This window comes from Felis catus, chromosome C2 (genome assembly GCF_018350175.1).
Source record: "Felis catus isolate Fca126 chromosome C2, F.catus_Fca126_mat1.0, whole genome shotgun sequence".
Classification (NCBI taxonomy): domain Eukaryota; kingdom Metazoa; phylum Chordata; class Mammalia; order Carnivora; family Felidae; genus Felis; species Felis catus.
This window is the reverse complement of record NC_058376.1, coordinates 12,410,994-12,430,004: the sequence shown is the minus strand read 5'-3', so window position 1 is coordinate 12,430,004 and position 19,011 is coordinate 12,410,994. Positions and strand designations below refer to the sequence as shown.

The following is a 19,011-nucleotide window of genomic DNA, read 5'->3' as shown; positions in this document are numbered from 1 at the left end:
AGAAAAGGGCACTGGCTCTACTCTGTGCACATAGTGTAGTTTGTTGTGGTTGTTGAATTATTTGTAACTTTTTCTTCCACTCCTGTCTCCAGATTTCAAATGTGACCGATTTTGGCTTAAGGGCTCACATGTGCAGTATATGCTGGAGGCTTGGATGAATTCGTACAAAATGACTGCACCATATCCGGGGTGGAGGCGGACCCGCGTTTGTCTCCAACGCTTTTGCTTTATTCAGATTTCCAACAGCCAACCGTCACTGACTTTGCGCAGGTATGAGTTACGATTATGCTTTCTGTCTGGGAACTCTTAATGCTTCAGATTCTCAGCGTGAGATTTAGGCACTGACAAGGGAACAGGTTTTAAGGGATGTTTGCATTAGCTCGTAACTGCTGCTTGCAAAGTTGCCAAAAAGTCTGATTGTTACAAATTGCCTTTACAGTCCATGGAAACATGTGATAATGAACTTACTGAAATATGAAAGAATAACCCCTCGTACTGTAAGGAGGGTGAACATCCTGGGGCTGTATCTGATCAAGGAGAGAGTCTTTAATTCAAAGATGTTAGGTCAAGCTGAATCTGAAAAAATTCTTTGTTACTTTTTTTTTTTTAACGTGGACCGCTTCCGGAATTTGCGTGTGTCATCCTTGCACAGGGGACATGCTAAGCTTTTCTGTATCGTTCCAATTTTAGTATACATGCTGTCGAAGCGAGCACAGTCTGTTACTTTTCTTTGTTTCTCCTCTAAAGTGATGGAAACATCTACTACTCTCATCAACTATCCTGCTGTAGCTATAATAAACCAAAGAGTGTTTAAACTCAATCCAGACTAAAAAGTATCACCAAACTGATGATAAATCACATGATAAAACTATTCACCTGACTTCCTCTGCAGCATTCTCTCTCAAAGATTTGGCAAGAATTTAACCAACTCACCGCACAATTCAAACTGCCATAGAAAAAATAAAACGGGTTTTAGCTAATTTACACATAATTGCCTATGAAAAGATTCAGAAACCTAAATGACCCATTTTAAAAGATCAATGCGGTTAGAAGGAGGGAGGGAGGTATTATAACCAGTTGTAAGCAACAGGTACTAAAATGAATAGAAATGAAAAGTTTTTGATCTCCCTCCCCCCCACTCTCTCTGCTCTATCTTTTAAAATCACACGTCTTAAATTAATTCCCTTAGATTTTCAGCTGCCTTCTGAGAAGCAGGGTGCCCCAGCAGAACAAAATGTTTTCTGCCAAACAATGGTCCTGCTTAATTTGATGCCTTAAGCAAAAATGCCACAATATTCCCTGAGGACCTGCTACATACTATTTTAGCCTTTCCTTCTCTCTCTCTCTCTCTCTCTCTCTCTCTCTCTTTTTTTAAATGTTTCCCTTGCAAGAGCGGGGAGGGGAGGGGGAAAAGGCTAAAACAAACTAATTTTTGGTCATTTTATTCCTTTCGCAAACAGTTTGAAGACCAACCAATTTGTACTTACAAATCTGGGGCATTAGCAGGCGGGGACCCTAAATCCACATGCACACAAGCAGTAACTGTTTGTGTGCCAAGCTGTTTGTAAGCCTGATGTGACAGGAGAGACCTATTCATTCTTTTGTAAACTGTCAAGTCTAAAAACGTTAACCTGCCCGGGGCCCGGGGTATGGGAGCGCTAAATCTTCCGTCCCACAACTGAATAATGAACAGACTGTTTCATTAGCGGGACAATTCACTCGACAAATCCAGCCCAAACAACTTATTTCACAATTTGTGAGCAGAATTAAATTTAGGGGGAGCCGCAAGAGGAGGGGGGGGGTAGGTGAGCCGCACACAATATACCGAGGGATCAATGTGTTGGGACAAGTGTTCCAGGCAATTTTACCAGCAGTTGCGGGCTGAGGCTCGCGAGACCACGGCATGCAGATCAGCGGATTAGGGGGGGCCGCAGCATTAGGTCAAGTGTCTCGAGGGGGGCTGATAAACACCCCAAACCTGACAACAGATTTTCCTTTCTTCCTGCACCACTTAAGTGTCAGAGCAAATCTTTTGAATGGCAGTCGAGTTTACTTAGAGGCCCTTTCTTCAAGAAGACACTCTATCCATTTTCTGAAGTTCATTCCAGGCTGCCCGGGGAATAAATTTGCCCCGCATCTCGCACACAAAAAAGCGTCTTTTTCCTCCACGTCTTGACTATGAGCCTTTGTCTCAAGGTGTGTGAACCAGAACAAAAATCCACATCGAGAGCCCCTAAGGTTTCAGAGCCTCTGGATTTAGCTTTAATACAAATTAAACACTTTGAAGATTACACAAATACTTTTTTTTTTTTTTTCCGGGCACAAAAAAAACCCCTCTCATTTTTAACATTAGCGATGTATAGAATCTGCTGAATGGGAAAATTTCAAGCAGCGAATGGTCAGAGGATCACTTGATCTTCATAATATTCTATATATACATCGCTATTAATTCAAACCAAGTAAATGCCCAGCATGCTATGTTTCTTATGTTTTAAGAATCCCAAATGGGAGAAACCATGCCTATTGCATTAAGTTGCATCTCTGTGTTAACTCAAAGTGCATGATAGAAAATCTGTGTTGTAACATCAAACATTTTCTAACTAGGTTTGAGCAGAGATGGCTGCTTTTCACTGAGATGTTCTAAAATGTCTAAATGGACCCAATGTTTGAGGATCCTTTGTGGCCGCTTGTTTCTGCTGTCTGGTTTTGCTTTTCATTTCTTTTGGCAGTTAAATTTTAAAATGATCAAACAGGAAAGCCCTCTGGAAAGGAGGATGTCACTTCCCTAGACGTTTAACTTGGAACTCTTCAGGGTAATAATTGTGCAGATCGTTTCCTTTTAATAAGCATGTTGCTAATATTTTCAGAGTACCTTTTTTAAAAAAAAAAATTTAGGTACTAGAAACTGTGTTATTGAAGTATTGAAAATTCTTTCCAAACTGAATAGTTCCGATCTCTGTCTCTAGCTCCAGCTACTCTGTAAAGAAGAATATTCAAGCAGGCAAACTAGTCATTAGGCCCCTGAATCTTCTCATTTACCACCCAGAACCTTTTAGACCATTAAGCCAGTCTACTTTCTAAATTTTTTTTTTTTCAACGTTTATTTATTTTTGGGACAGAGAGAGACAGAGCATGAACGGGGGAGGGGCAGAGAGAGAGGGAGACACAGAATTGGAAACAGGCTCCAGGCTCTGAGCCATCAGCCCAGAGCCCGACGCAGGGCTCGAACTCACAGACCGCGAGATCGTGACCTGGCTGAAGTCGGACGCTTAACCGACTGCGCCACCCAGGCGCCCCAAGCCAGTCTACTTTCTAACAGATAACTACCCACATCTTTGGTTGACGAGGACTTCAAAGCTGAGTACAATGGTCACAGGGATGGTCACCTGTTTTTTAGGAAAGAAACACTTACAATATCTCATAGGGCCAAACACACCGCATTCTAGATAGTTTCCAGCCTCCCGTGGGCCACGATGAGTTAGTAGGTTGCATGGAACAATTTCTGTCCCGCCTCCACAGGCTGTGTGTTATTTCTTGAGAAAGTTAGCTTGGGATTTTCTTTCCCTGCACAGGCCCCCCCACGCTAACTGAAAAAAAAAAAAAAAATTCCAGTTAGCCCGGCTGTTCCAATGGCCCACTGAGTTCTACGATGGCAGGAATTCTATGAATAATAATAGAAACACAATCCCGTGCAGCCTCCCAGAGAATTCGGTCTAATCACCCGGAAATTCTGCTTCGTCACCGTTCTTTCTCTTGCCATAAACCACTTTGGCTCCCTCTTTGCTTCCGCATCGTTTAAGCCTTTCTGCCACCCTCAGATCCGTCCACGGGGCCTCCAATGGTCATTATCCTGGGGTTTCCCAGGACTTCCCAGCGGCTCTGTCCCAGAGGCCTCCTTCCAGTGCCACACCTACTCTTCTAGAATGTTCAGGCTACACAGGACGGCAGAAGGAACAAAGTAAACATCTTGCTAAATTCTCCACCCAGAGACATCCACTGCCAATAGACTGGAGACCATTCTTCCAGATGTCTTCCTATCGTTTGTATAATTGATTAAACGAAAATGACACCATACCACCTACCCCATTTTATAAACGGCTTGTTTTTGCTCGATAATATATCATGGAGATTCTTTTTGATATCACTTTCTTTTTCTTTTTATTTGTTTAAGTTTATTTATTTTGATGGGGGGGAGAGAGAGAGAGAGAGAGAGAATCCCAAGCGGGATCCGCATCCAGCACAGAGCCCAGCGTGGTGCTCAATCCCATGAACCTCGACGTCACGACCCGAATCGAAATCAAGAGTCAGACGCTTAACTGACTGAGCCACCCAGGCGCCCCTGCACATTCCTTTTTAAAGGTAGTGTAAGAATCCATCATCCAGATACTCCTGAATTATCTAACTAAGCTTTTTTTTGGTAGGCCAATTAGGGTGTGTCCATTTTGTTCCTATTTTAAGAACAACGAAATGAGCGTCTTCGTGCAAACATTTTTGTGTACTTCTCCGATTAAAGAGGAATTCTTGGGTCAGAGGGTATACAAGTTTTTACACATGTAGTCAAGCTGTCCTCTGGGAATTGATGACCTAATACAAATCCTGCCAGTTGACTTTTTGTGGGCAGGAAGGACGCAGTGGCTGGGAAGCTATATTGACCTGTATCAATTCTCTCTAGGTTCTCGTTCTCATCAGTGATTTACAAAATCACTCTACTGCCTGCTCCCTCTTTCTTTTCTTACCAAAATAGCAGATGACATTTTGGGGACCAACTTCCTCATGCTTACAAAAGTCTCGAATTATCTGAAGAACGGCTTGGTGACGTAAGAGAGACACCTTACTCTGTACCTTTCATGTATCTTGTGATTTAGCTGGCCCCATTGCTTTTTCCAGATTTGTCACCTTCCTTGGTCATTTTATGTGAAAGGTTGTACCTAGACTCATGCCACTCACTCTAGCTGTAGTAGAGATTCACTCTATTTTATTTTTAGTAAACAGTTTTTTGAAATTATAAAACCGACACAGTCAAATTCTGTAAACATAAGAAAAGAGAAAACAAACCCATATCACCATTTCTCTAAGCTGTGGCATAATCTTCACTGATCTCTGTGTCTATATTTTTAGCCAGTACCATACCGTTTTGAGTGACAAAACAGTAATCTTCTTATTTATTTATTTATTTATTTATTCATATGAAATTTATTGTCAAGTTGGTTTCCATAGAACACCCAGTGCTCATCCCAACAGGTGCCCTCCTCCATGCCCATCACCCACCCTCCCCTCCCTCCCACCCCCCATCAACCCTCAGTTTATTCTCAGTTTTTAAGAGTCTCTTATGGTTTGGCTCTCTCCCTCTCTAACTTTTTTTTTTCCTTCCTTCTTAATCTTCAAACCGTCCTCTAGAAAGTTAAGTAAATGTTGGCCCCATTTGTGAGGCCGCCGTGCTCTTATGGCTGGAACGTGGTGTTTCATCTTAAACCAAAGAACTACCGGGATCTACGCACTTTCGGAACATTGGCTTCTCAAAATAAACCACGTTTCATTTTACTTAATTCATTTAATTCGTTTCAGGTGAATTGAGGGTTAAAAATAACTATTTCTACGGGTGCAGTACACATTGAGAGTTTGGCTAAAAAAGAAACAACAGAAAAAGAAAAAAGGGACCCCTGCCTGAGTTTTCACCATTTCGTCATGGAGTAAAGGACACACCGTTTGCAGAATGAAGTTAACGGCAGCAGGCTTTGGGTCCTCGCCCGTGGATTTCTGAACGTCGGGGACCATTTTCCGTGGCGGTACAGCAGGGATGAACACAGCCGAGGTTGTAGACGCGATATCAAGATTGGTTGGTCCTCTGTGTTGCCCGTCCTGCCTCCCTTCTGGTGCTCCCGCCATCATCCGCTTCGACGCTGGGTGTCCCCCAGAGCTTCGCTTCTTTGATGTGTGTGCATGGATTCTTGCTTTTGGGTATTTTGACATTCTTCATTTCCAACAGCTGTGGGCTAAACATTTGCAGGCAGTGCGTGGTTCCATTCTGCTGGCTGCCAGGATGCTTGCCAAAAGTTTAATGTCTTCTTGGCTGGAAAGCCTTTAAAAATGCTTAGTTTTCTTTTCTTTTCTTTTCTTTTCTTTCTTTTCTTTTCTTTTCTTTTCTTTTCTTTTCTTTTTTCTTTTCTTTTCTTTCCAACAGTCCTGCCCTGTGTTTTAGGAGATGTGGCTGGTGAGTCGGATGCCATGTGGAGCATCGTCTATTATGTTTTAATGGGGTTTCATTTCTCTCTAAAAAAGTTGTATGTGCACTGCCTCCTCTTTGTAATCAATAGAGTTGACTCATATTTGTAATTCCTACACTCACCAAGTTGTGTCAGTAGAGAATTCGTTCAGCATCTCTGATTCTAATGAGGTGGCTCCCGAAAATTGTTAAAACAGCAACCTCGGCATGGAAAATAGAACGAGGAATTTAAATTATATTGACGCCCTGGGACGTGCACCCCACGAATGTACGGTGTTTTGTCTGTTTGTTCGCTGCTGTATCTTCAGCAGTGCCCAGAACATACGAGGCACTCAGTAAATATGTGTGGGATGAATGAATGAATGAGGAAGTTCAACGGAAAAGAATGATATACTTTGAATAATTCGATGTAGTACTGATTCAAATCCCTTTTCTCACTCTGTCATCCATTTTTTAAGTGGATAAAAGCTCTGTGACTTTGTCAAGCGCTTGGAACTCCCTGAATTCTGGCTTTCTCGCCTATAAAATAAACCCTTGATAACTTTTTAAGTTCTTTGCAGGCCTAAACCTTTATCGTGACATGACATGACATGCCCATGCATCAAATATTTGGGTGTGGAGGTACTGCAGAATGAATGTGTGATTTCAGGGTAATGCTACTGAAGGGTAATAATTGATCTGGATGCAAAGTTTCTTTACCCCCATTTCTCTCTCCTTCCGTTCTTCTTTCTCCCTTCCTGTCTTCGTTCTCATTGCTTCCTCAGGTGACTCTTTGATGGGTTGGTACTCTAATAAAATGAATTTGAAAATGTCTCAAACAAAGGGTGCCCGTGTGGCTCAGTCGGTTAAGCATCGCTTTTGGCTCTAGTCATGATCTCATGGTTCGTGGGTTTGAGCCCCATGCAGAGCTCTGTGCTGACAGCTCAAAGCCTAGAACCTGCTTCAAATTCTATGTCTCCTTCTCTCTTTGCCTTTCCTCCCACCTCTCAAAAATAAGGCATTCTCCAGTTTTTCCATACTTGAAGCACAATCCTTTGTATCTTCAAACCTGGGAAACAATATATGACGTAAGTGGTGTGGCTAGCATTTTCTTGGTCAATTACATCTTAGTTATAATAACGCAAACTCTGAAAAAATAAATTTTAAAACAATAGATTGAGTATAATCACATAATCATATTTCGTAAGTAGTTGGACATGTCCTGGAATGAATTCACTTTGTCTATTTAAAAAAAAAAATTTTAACATTTATTTATTTTTGAGAGGCAGAGCATGAGCAGGGGAGGGGGAGAGAGAGAGGGAGATACAGAATCTGAAGCAGGTTCCAGGCTCGGAGCTGTTGTTAGCACAGAGCCCGGCGTGGGGCTCCAACTCGTGAACTGTGAGACCATGACCCGAGCTGAGGTCGGACGCTCAACCCACTGAGCCACCCAGGTGCCCTTACTTTGTCTATTTTTAAATGAGTTAAAGTGCTAGAGATTCTACTAATAATATGTTCACAAGTTATTCTGTTTCGGTGGCTGTCACCTTTAAATATTTTCTGTTTGCTTGGATATTTTTGTGTCGTTACGTTTTTCTCACTACGTTTTTTTTTTTTTAATTTTTTTTTCAACGTTTATTTATTTTTGGGACAGAGAGAGACAGAGCATGAACGGGCGAGGGGCAGAGAGAGAGGGAGACACAGAATCGGAAACAGGCTCCAGGCTCTGAGCCATCAGCCCAGACAGAGCCCGACGCGGGGCTCGAACTCACGGACCGCGAGATCGTGACCTGGCTGAAGTCGGACGCTTAACCGACTGCGCCACCCAGGCGCCCCTCACTAGTTGTTTCTTAATTCATTAAAGGGAAGTGAGCAGCAAATCTCTTGACCTTATGATATAATTTGATATCAATTTATAATTTTTATAGCCACTTAACCCTATAAAAGTGAAAAATCCTTCTATCTGTCTAGTTGCTTTTCCCAAAGTTATATTCCTAGTTCCAATATATTAGTTTGGTTGGTATGATTGTCCCGAAATACGGAGGGGATTGTAAAGAGTCGTCCACTTGATCTAAACTGGTAGAGCTGGGAGAAGGGACAGAGGATACAAGAAGGAAGAGCCCCACTGCTCTCTGCAAAACAGTGGTAAAAATATCCTGTGGGCCAAACACACAGGCTTCACTTTAAAATTTATGGATGAATTTTAAATGCTGGTCTTTTACTTTTGTTTTAGGGAGTTTTTTTTTTTTTTTTGAAAAAGGAAAATAGGTATAGAAAGAAAGAGAGAGGGCAGAAGTAAGGAGGGAATGAAGGAAGTTGAAAGAAGGAAGGAAGGAGGGAAGGAAGGGAAGAAGGAAGGAGGGAAGGAAGGAGAGAAGGAAGGAGGGAAGGGAGGGAAGGAGGAAAGGAAGGAGGGAAGTAAGGAAGGAGGGAAGGAAAGAAGGAGGGAAGGGAGGGAAGGAAGAGGGAGGGAAGAAAGGAGGGAAGGAAGGAAGGTGGGAAAGAAGGAAGGAGGAAAGGAGGGAAGGAGGGAAGGAAGGAGGGAAGGAAAGAAGGAAGGAGGGAGGGAAGGAAATAAGGAAAGGAAGAAGGAAAGAAAGAAGGAAAGAAGGAAGGAAGGAGGGAGGGAAGGAAAGAAGGAAAGGAGGGAAGGAGGGAAGGAAGGAGGAAAGGAAAGAGGGAAGGAAGGAAGGAAAGAAGGAAGGAAGGAGGGAAGGAGGGAAGGAGGGAAGGAAAGGAGGAACAGAGGGAAGAAGGAAACAAGCCAGCTATTGCCAAGGCCATGCCCTTTGCTTACCTAGGGAAGGAACGTTACTGTGGTAAAAGCTTTCAAACGCTTGGCAACTCACGGAGCCTCTTCCTTCCTGACCATAGTCTCTCAATTTCCCTTCCCTTCCTTCCAGTTTTTTCTTTCCTTCTCAACTTCTTTTCTGCCTCCTCTCCTCGAACATTTCCCCACTCTTGCCGCAATGTGACCGTCACTCGGGATACTGTAGAGACAACACGGGCATGACGGTCTCCCGAGGGAGGACAGAGACAAAGCAGAAAACCACACACACTCGTGCAACTATGAATTCTGAGAAGTGCCACCCAGGTGACGGGGAGGGTACGACCATGGGACAAATCGGACCGAAGGGCAGCGGAGAGATCTCTAAGGAAGTAAACTATTTCAACGGACACTTGAAGGATGAGTGGAAGTTCTCCAGGGGTCGGGTGTGTGCGCGCCTGTGTGGATGCGTCTGTCTGTCCGGTCAGGTGTTGAACCCCGGGCAGAATGAAGAGCAGGTGTGAAAGCCCGGAGGCAAAGAAGGCTGAATGTGCTAAAGGAGCTGGACGTGGCCAAAGTGGCCACTGGGAGGGAAGCCAGGGGAGTGGGGACCAACACAGACTCGAGCCTTGTTTCGGATGCTCTCTAGAACGTCCGCGGGGACCCACCGGAGGGCATCGAGTTGGAGGCTAACGTGATCTGAGTTTTAAGGAGATTTTAAGAGTTTTAAGGTTTTGACGGCAGGGAATGGACTGCCGTTGTCTGAACTGAAGAAAGCCGCGCGCACCTAAGCAATTCATCGCCATGGAGCCTAAGGATAGGAGCCAACTCCTCAGGTTCGAATCCCAGCCCCCGCGCATTATTAGCTGTGTGGCCTTGGGCAGGTGAATGAAGCTTTCTGCGCCTCGGTTTCTTTATCCGCGAAAGGAGGGGAATGACAGAATCAATCTGAGGATTAACTGAGCCTAACGTCTGGCGCATAAAAATGCTCAGCGAGCATGAGCCGTTTGTGATGACCCCCTTCCTGAAGTTTGCTCCTGTAAGGCACGGGTCTGTCAAAAGGTATAATTCAATGATACGTTGACAATGGAATGACGTTTTACACGTTTTCTAGAAAAAGCAGCCCATGGAAGATCTGTGACGAAAACAAGCAAGCAAAAACACCCTGTTATCTTTCTCGTTGGAAAAACCATTTCACCAGTGAGGTTGCCTGGGATGGGGACAGATGTCACAATGCCTGAGGAGTCCTCTAAGGGCAGTGAACCAGCCCGGTCTTCCTACTTGAATTGAATCCACCAAATATCAGCATATCTCCTACCTGCAAGGTACTGGGATCGGTTAAGGCTGTTTCGGCGGCCAGAACAGAACACTCCGGCTCAATTGGCTTAAACCAGGAAGCGCTCTATTTTTGACAAAGCAAGAGACCCAGAGGTAGGGTGGCTCTGGCTCCGGCTCTGCCTTTCTAGATTGTTCTGTCTCTGCCATCTGCTGGTGCTGCCTTAATCAGGCTGCTGTCAAGATGACCACCTGTGTTCCACGTGTCTCGCCCAGACAATCTCCCTTGTAAACAGAGGAACATTCTCTTCCCGTGTCTCTTTTTAAAGGTAAGGAAACCTTTCCCCGAAGCCTTCCAGCAGAACTCCCTCAGACCTCATTGACCATGGAATGGAGCCATCGCGACTGATTTAGGCTCCTGATGGTTCATGTCCTAGGGTTGTGGCCTCCTCTGACGCATAAGGGCAAAGGTGAGAAGGAGAGACACCTGGACAAAATCAGGACTGTGTCAGGATGGGGGAGAGAAGTGTCTGCAGCTTAGGTCCATCACTGAAGGGCAAACACCAGCCTCAAAGCCTCCTAGGGAAATGGAGACACACATGGAATTTGAACATTGATCGGAATGCTATAATTGTTGGAATGGGGGAGGGGTTGGGGTTTTCTTTTTTCTCTAAAGTTTATTTATTTTGAGAGAAAGAGAGTGCATGAGTGGGGGAGGGGCAGAGAGAGGGGGAGAGAGAGAATCCCAAGCAGGCTCCCCGCTGTCAGCGCAGAGCCAACTGTGAGATCACGACCTGAGCCGAAATCGAGAGGCAGACGCTCAACGGACTGAGCCACCCAGGCGCCCCTGGAATGGGGTTTTGATCAAAGGACGTGGGAACACGGAAGAAAAATTGAGTTATTCTTTCCTGGCTGGTGTCCAGGAAATCCGATCAACTCACTGAAGAATTGAAGGTGAGTCTGCTGAAATACAGGTTGCTTGGTAGAAGTAAACCTTTTTTCACGATGTCCCTAAAACCAAGAATGACTTTTTTTCCCCAATGTATTGTAAAAAAAAAAAATTTAATTGTGGTAAAAGACACATAAGTTTTGCCATCTTAACCATTTTTAAGCGCATGGTTCAGTAGTGTTACATACATTCACATCGTCACGCAATCTGCTTCCGGAACGTTTTCATCTTTCAAGATTGAAACTCTATACCTGTTAAGCAGCTCCCCATCCCCTCTTCCCTCCAACCCTCCCTCCACCATTTTACTTCTGTTTCCGTGCATTTGGCCAGATAACTTCCGGGAAGTGGAATCATACGGCATTTATTCTTGTGCGACCGGCTTCCTTCCCGAAACATAATGTCCTCATCCATGTTGTGGTGTGTGTTAGCATTTCCTTTCTTCTTATTTATTTATTTATTTTTAATTTTTTCTTTTAACGTTTATTTTATTTATTTTTGAGACAGAGAGAGACAGAGCATGAATGGGGGAGGGGCAGAGAGAGAGGCAGACACAGAACCGGAAGCAGGCTCCAGGCTCCGAGCTGTCAGCCCAGAGCCCGACGCGGGGCTCGAACTCACGGACCGCGAGATGGTGACCTGAGCCGAAGTCGGACGCTTAACCGACTGAGCCACCCAGGCGCCCCTTTCTTTTAATTTTTTTTTTTAATTTTTTTTTTTTTTTTTAGCATTTCCTTTCTTTTTAAGGCTGCATAACATTCCATCTTATGTACGAGCCACATTGCGTTGATCCATTCATCCATGCATGGACGCTTGGGTTGCTTCTACTTCTCGGCTGTTGAGAATCACGCTGCTATAAACATGGGTGCATAAATAGCTGTTCAAGTCCCTGCTTTCAATTCTTTTGCATGTATACCCAGAAGTGGAATTGTCAAGCTTGGTGTTTAAATCTCAAATGGAAAAGCGTATTCTTTTTTTTAAATATTTTCTAAAATATGTATTTATTTTTGAGAGAGAGAGAGAGAGAAAGAGAGTGAGTGCCAGCAAGGGAGGGGCAGAGAGAGAGGGAGACACAGAATCCGAAGCAGGCTCCAGGCTCAGAGCTGTCAGCACAGAGCCCGATGCGGGGCTCGAACTCACAGACCTCGAGATCATGACCTGAGGCGAAGGTGGACGCTTAACCGACTGAGCCACCCAGGCGCCCCCATAGTCCCTTTGTTTTAGAGTGTTCTTGCACCTGGGAGGTGATCAGACACGTCCTGTCTCAGCCCCGGCCTTACTTAGCGAGCCAGCCTCCACAAGCCATAGGGAACCCCCAAGTGATTCAAAGGCACGTTCAAGTTTGAGAAGCCCCGCTCTCCAGAACCACTTGTTTGCCTTCTAGGAGTTTCCAATCAGATGCATCTTGCTCTCTTGGGTGTTACCCACATTCAGAAATTTTCTCTTCCTTCCCTTTTGTGCTGCATGCAAAACATGTCCTTTCAGAGACTTGATATTTAACACTCCAGCTGCAGAGATCATTTTTTTTTTCTTTCTTTTTCCCATTTGCAGTTTCCTCTGCCTCTCAAAGACGCAGGAATGAGATCAGCAGGAATCAGAAAAGAAGGCCCACATAGAGGTGGCTGCTACTTAAGTCCCATCTTGAAGATTGTTAGTTTAGTACAGCGACAACACGCAAACAGACGAAAAAGAGCATATCTGAGTTTGGGTCGAGAAGGATAGGACGGGGGAAACAGAAGTATGTGAAAAGAATTGCTAAGTGATTGGTAAATAGGCTTAAGTTATTTAGACTGGCACCGAGCACAGCTGAAACAGTATGTTCCGCATCATCTAAATTTCCAAATACCTGGAGTATATTTGTAAACATGGCAATCTAACATGTTATTGAACAGCACATTCATATTCAAATCAGCATAAACGAGGATTTAACAGCTGATTGCACAGCGTGAATGATAGTAACTAATTATCAAGTCGGAAAGTTGCAGAGATAATGGGTACTAATGCGATCAGCACGCAGCCGCAGCGATATGACTTACAGTAGCAAATCCGTGAATTTTAAGCGCGCTGCCCAAGTCCCCCCACAAAAAGGATGGTTCTGGATTAGGGCGACATGGGCGAAGTGGGCAGTCAGAAGGGAAAAGGAAGGCGAGAAGGAAGAATCGGGGCTAGGTTTGAGGGGCGGTGTGAGGGTTTTCTTCCCCTCCACCGCAGGCCTTCACCTCTTTCATAGCAGCCATCAATGGGGCTCCCCGGCCATTCAGCGCTGTCCCTCGTGGAGGAAGCAATTGTTCAGAGGTGTGGTTCATTCCAGGCATTAATCTCCACTGAATGGCGGCTGTGTTACCCATTTTGTCTTTGCCCGGAGCCTGCAGGCAGCTGGTCAGTGGAAAGTAACAATGACCACAGGAGGAGAATGGGGCAGAGGCTTTGCCGCAGATGCTGCGTCCCCAACATTGACCTTGGTCATTTCCCTCCCGGGGTGGCTCGGCCCCTCGCAGCGGGAGCCGGGCTTTCCTAGGCTGCCATTGTGGGCCAGGTGGCAGCTACCTGCGGGATCTGTCCCTTCCTAAGAACGTTCAGGCCCAAGAGGCAGTCACAGCGAGGGCTGGACACTGAGGCCAATGTGGACAAGGCTGCTGGGGGCAAAACGCAAAAACGAGCCCCCTGATTTCCAGGGAGGGACCTTTTCCGTGGTGATTAGCAGCTACATCGGTAGCAGGTCCGGTCGGGCGATCTGAAGCCTGGTGGCAGGCGGCCGAGGGGGAAGCGGCTGTTTCGACCAGGTGCTTGCTTCCTGCCTCCTCTGGCCACCGGCCACGGCCACCAGCCCTCAGCCCAGCCCTGAGCTGTGACAGCAAGGAACAGAGGACTCTTTTCCCTGAAGTGATCGCAGAACATTTGCGACAAGGAATCCTGCTTCTGCGCATGCCCTCCTCCTACACCTCCACCCCCCCCAGGGGAAAAGATACATTCCCCTTATCCCTGTCCCTGTCCCCACCCCATGTCTATGTCAACCCCAGCTCCTTCTCCTTTGCCCCCTTTCCCTCACCTCTCCACCTCTCTATTTATCTATCTACTTATCTAATTCTATCTTTGTTCTATCTATCATCTATCTATCTATATTTCTATCTATCCATCCATCCTTCTATCTATCACCAATCTATCTATCTCTCTCAATCACCTCCATTTATCTAATACGGAAACAGATTTGGTCAAATACTGCTTATCACCTCCCCGACGAAACCATTAATGACACCCCATTGACCACAGAAAGCCCAAACCTTTTACTAGAACCCTGTCTTCCATAACCAGGCCCACCTTGGTTTTTTAACCCTTTCTGCCTCCCTCCCCTCCCTCCTGTGAGGCGACAGGACACCCCGCCCGTCCCTCCCACCCACTGCCCCCTGACCCCCTCCATCAGCCCGCCACTGCCCCTCCCCCCCCAGCCATCCCACAAGGGACTGGTCTCGGAGCCACGCCAGACCTCTTATCTCCCCCCACCGCCCCCCAAGGGCCCGGGCTCCTTCCCCTTCTCAGGCTCTGTCTTTGGGGTGTACTCTCTGGAACGCCTGTGCCTGTGAACCCACTTCTTGTGGCATGAATGGCTCCTTCTTTAGAGCACCCGCTCGTCAAGACCCCACATGGCTGCATCTCTCACTGGACTCGAGGGGTCCTTTCTCATCGTGTCCCAGTGCCGAGCAGGATTCCACAGGATCTGTGCATGTGAGGAGGAGGGGAAATAAGCCTGGATGGCCAGGTCTCCCCAGATGGAAGTCAAGGCCTCGGGCCCTGGAACAAGGCTGCCTGCTGGGTCGTACCTGGGCCGCTGGCCGGCTGTGTGTCCTTTGGCCGGTTTCCTCCTCTCTCTGGGCCGCGGGTCAACAACTGCTCAGTGCAGCACATAGCGGTGCCTGCCTCCCAGGGCTGCTCCGAAGATTGAAGGGGTGAAGGCAGTGAGGAATTTTGAAGAGCGTCCCACAGAGGCTCCATACGGGGGACGTGAACTCCCTGAGGGCGGGGATGTTGGGTCCCCTCGCTGCCAGTCTTCGGCACCTAACGCTCCCCCTGGGGTGGGAATGAATGGGGGGCAGTGAGGGCCACAAGCACAGGTGAAGAGTGGAGTCGTCGGCGGGGTTCGCACCAGCCTGGGCTCACAAGTGGGCCCATCACTTCCCAGCCACCCTGCATGGGTTGTGTTTACAAGGGCGCCCTCGCCCAGCTCGGGACTCTGATGATGTTCCCCGGCTCCTGCACAAGCTTGGGCCAGCTGGTGGCAAGGTCTTGACCGCATCCCTTGTTTACGTTTGGTATCCCCTCCCCCCTCCTCGGCCTGGCTTCGCGCAGGGCACAGCAACGCTTCTGTTTGTCCTCCTTTTGTAGGCGGCTGGTGTCCCCCGACCCAGGCAAGGTTATTTTGGTGGCAAGGGGTCCCAAACCGGCTCAAGGGACCGTAAGGAAGACGAAAGGGGTATGTGTGGTGGCGTGGTTGATTGGGAGGGATCAGGAGTGATCTCTCAGAACCCACGGTCAGGAAAGGCCGTCGGAACCCGCAACAGAGGTGGTCAGGCACAGAGGCTATCCTCCCCACCGCACAGGGCCCGCGGGCAGGCACAGCCAGAGGGCTTGGCCGGATGCGTGTGGGGATCGGGCTTTGGCCATGGGGGAGCTGAGAGCAGGTGCCACCCGAGGACAGGCTGGAGGAGAGGTTTTAGCTGTGGAGTCGAGGCCTCCTGATTCCCGGTTGGGAGGGTGGGCCTCTCGACAGTCAGTTTAGGAAGGGTTCGTTTCCTGAGGCCGGTTGCTTTGGGGATCTGCGAAGAGAGATCACTCAGTTCCCTTCTGAGGCAAACCTGGGGGAAAGGCATGCTGGGAAAAGAAGCTCTAGGGAGACCGCTGTTAGGGCCTCGTCCGGCTGGGGTCCCCCCACGGGACGTGGAATCCCACTTTAGTGCAGGAAGAGGGCCTGGGCTGGGTCCCCTTCACACAGAGCAGATCCCTGGGTTGACTCAGAGGCCAAAGGACTTGGGTGGGGCCGGAAGCGGGGAGGGAGCTGGGGGTGAGGAGACACGGGTGACCGGAGACAGGGTTTCTCAGGGATCCCTCCTCCTCCACTTCGCAAACTCAGGTTACGCATTTCACGGATGATGGTGGTTCCTGGGTTATACAAGGATGATTCTTAACTTCAGGGTGAAAGTGTGCCTTTCAGGATTTTTGTATTGATGGTCAGCTGTTGAAGATAAGCATTGCCCTGGGGATGGAACGCCCAGTTCCTCAAGAGTCACCCAGTTGTAGTGATGACAGGAGTTATTTTAAAAATTATTTTAAAAATTATTTTAAAAGTTTAAAAGTTATTTTAAAAATTATTATTACTGGGGCGCCTGGGTGGCTCCATGGATTGAGTTTCCGACTTCGTCTCAGGTCTCGATCTCGTGGTCCATGAGTTCAAGCCCCTCGTCGGGCTCTGTGCTGATGGCTCAGAGCCTGGAGCCTGCTTTGGATCCTGTGTCTCCCTCGCCCTCTGCCCCGCCCCCACTCGTGCTCTGTCTCTCTTTCTCTCTGTTAAAAATAAGACATTTTTATTAAAATGTAATGTAAATTCCATTAAAAAATGTAAATGTAAACATTAAAAAAGGGAAAACAATTAAAATTATTATTAATTTTTCAATGTATATTTATTTATTTTGAGAGAGAGAGAGAGAGAGTGCCGACTAGCGGGGTAGGGGCAGAGAGTGAGGGAGAAAGAGAATCCCAAGCAGGCTCCGTGTTGTCAGGGCAGAGCCGGACGTGGGGCCCCATCCGCGAACCGTGGGGTCATGACCTGAGCCAAAATCAAGAGTCTGATGCTCAACTGACTGAGCCACCCAGGCGCCCTTCACTTTTTTATTTCAAATAAAACCTTTGCTGTTTGTTTCTGACATTCCTCTTTTCTTAAGAGTTAATAAACTTTTTGTTTGCTTGTTTGTTTTTTAATTTACAACCAAATTAGTTAGCATCTGGTGCAACAGTGATTTCAGGAGTAGATACCTTAGCGCCCCTTACCCATTTAGCCCACCCCTCCCCACAATCCCTCCCATAACCCTCAGTTTGTTCTCTATATTTAAGAGTCTCTTCTGTTTTGTCCCCCTCCCTGTTTTTATATTATTTTTGCTTCCCTTCCCTATGTCAAGCTACAGATTGGGAGGAAATATTTAAGGAATATACATCCGAAAAGGGCATTCTCTGGGATGTATAAAGAATTCTTATAAATCAATTTTAAAAATCCATAAAAATGGGGGCGCCTGGGTGGCGCAGTGGGTTAAGCGTCCGACTTCAGCCAGGTCACGATCTCGCGGTCCGGGAGTTCGAGCCCCGCGTCGGGCTCTGGGCTGATGGCTCAGAGCCTGGAGCCTGTTTCCGATTCTGTGTCTCCCTCTCTCTCTCTGCCCCTCCCCCGTTCATGCTCTGTCTCTCTCTGTCCCAAAAATAAATAAAGGTTGAAAAAAAAAAATAAAAAAAAATCCATAAAAATGGACAAAAATCTTTCACAAGCACTTTGCAAAGGAAAGCAAAGGAGACCTGAATGGCCAAGAAATACACGGAGGGGTGTTCTACATCATTGGACAACAAGGAATGCAGTAAAACCACCATGAGATACTATAACATGCTCATCAGGACATGTAAGATGATAAGACCGACAAGATCGAGGGTGGCCGCCATACATTGTTGGTGACAATATAAAATAGTACAATGTTAATTAAACACGTATCTACTTCATGATCCAGAAAGTCTACTTCTGGATATATACCCAACAGAAATGAACACGTATTTCACCAAAAGGTATGTCCAAAAATGTTCATGGTAGCTCTATTTATCGTAACTGGAATCACTCACAAGAAAATGGATAAGCAAATTATGGTATGCTTTTGCAATGCAATTCTACTCGACAATCAAAAGGAATAAATTACTGATACAGGCGATCACGGATGAATCTGAAAAACATTCCGTTGAGCACAAGAAGCCAACACAAAAGGGTACATATTTGACAATTCTATTAGTACAAGGTCCAACAACACGCAAAAACCAATCTGTGGTAGTAGAGATTAGAATAGTTCTAGTTGGTTGAAAAAAGGCACAGGGGAATTTTCTGGGAGGATGGAAATGTTGTAGACCTTGTGTCAGGTGATAGTTACAGAGGTTCCCATTTGTCAAAATTCAAAGAGCGGTAGACTTAAGATGTGGGCATTTTACATTGCGAAGCAGTGCTGTCCGCCTAGAAGAAAGAGAGAGAGAGACAGAAAGAGACAGAATTGTATTCCAAGAAGATTGGCTCTTGCGTTAATTAACAGAAAAAAAGCTCTCCCCCTCCCCTCGGAGTATAAGCATAAATGATAAACTTCGAAGTCTCTATCCTCTGATTTGGGTTCCTAGATGACTTCAACTTTCTTTTCAAAAGTAAACTAGGGAATAACGATTCTCACTGGAGTTAAAAAAAAACAAAAAACAAAACTCCATTGAACTTGATTCTAAATTCAAGTCAGTGCAGGAGTTTCCAGCGTTTGGGACAGCCTCCCCAAGCTTCAGGTCCCTGGAGCAGCTCTAATAAGTTGGTTTCTGCAAAGGAGTCACTTGGCTACAATCAGCTTCCTTAACTTGAAAGCCCAAATGGCTGCAAGATAATTGTGTCTGCACCCCCTCAGCCTCTCCGCCTTTGATGAGTTTCTCTTCTGTTCCAGCTATGCCACAAGAGACATTTCACCAGGCCTTTCCCAGCAAGGAACAAAATTGCAAACATATTGGATACATCCTTTTGTTTTGTTTGGTGTTTAAAGAAGGACCGCTTAA

The 19,011-nt window shown here is 46.3% G+C and overlaps 1 non-coding gene across 1 annotated transcript; it reads right to left on the bottom strand.

The window, feature by feature from the left end:
• Positions 1–605: 605 nt before the first annotated feature.
• On the bottom strand, positions 606–714 carry LOC111556390. The gene has a single exon (XR_002735875.1). It is a non-coding gene; the product is annotated as a U6 spliceosomal RNA (small nuclear RNA).
• Positions 715–19,011: the final 18,297 nt, after the last annotated feature.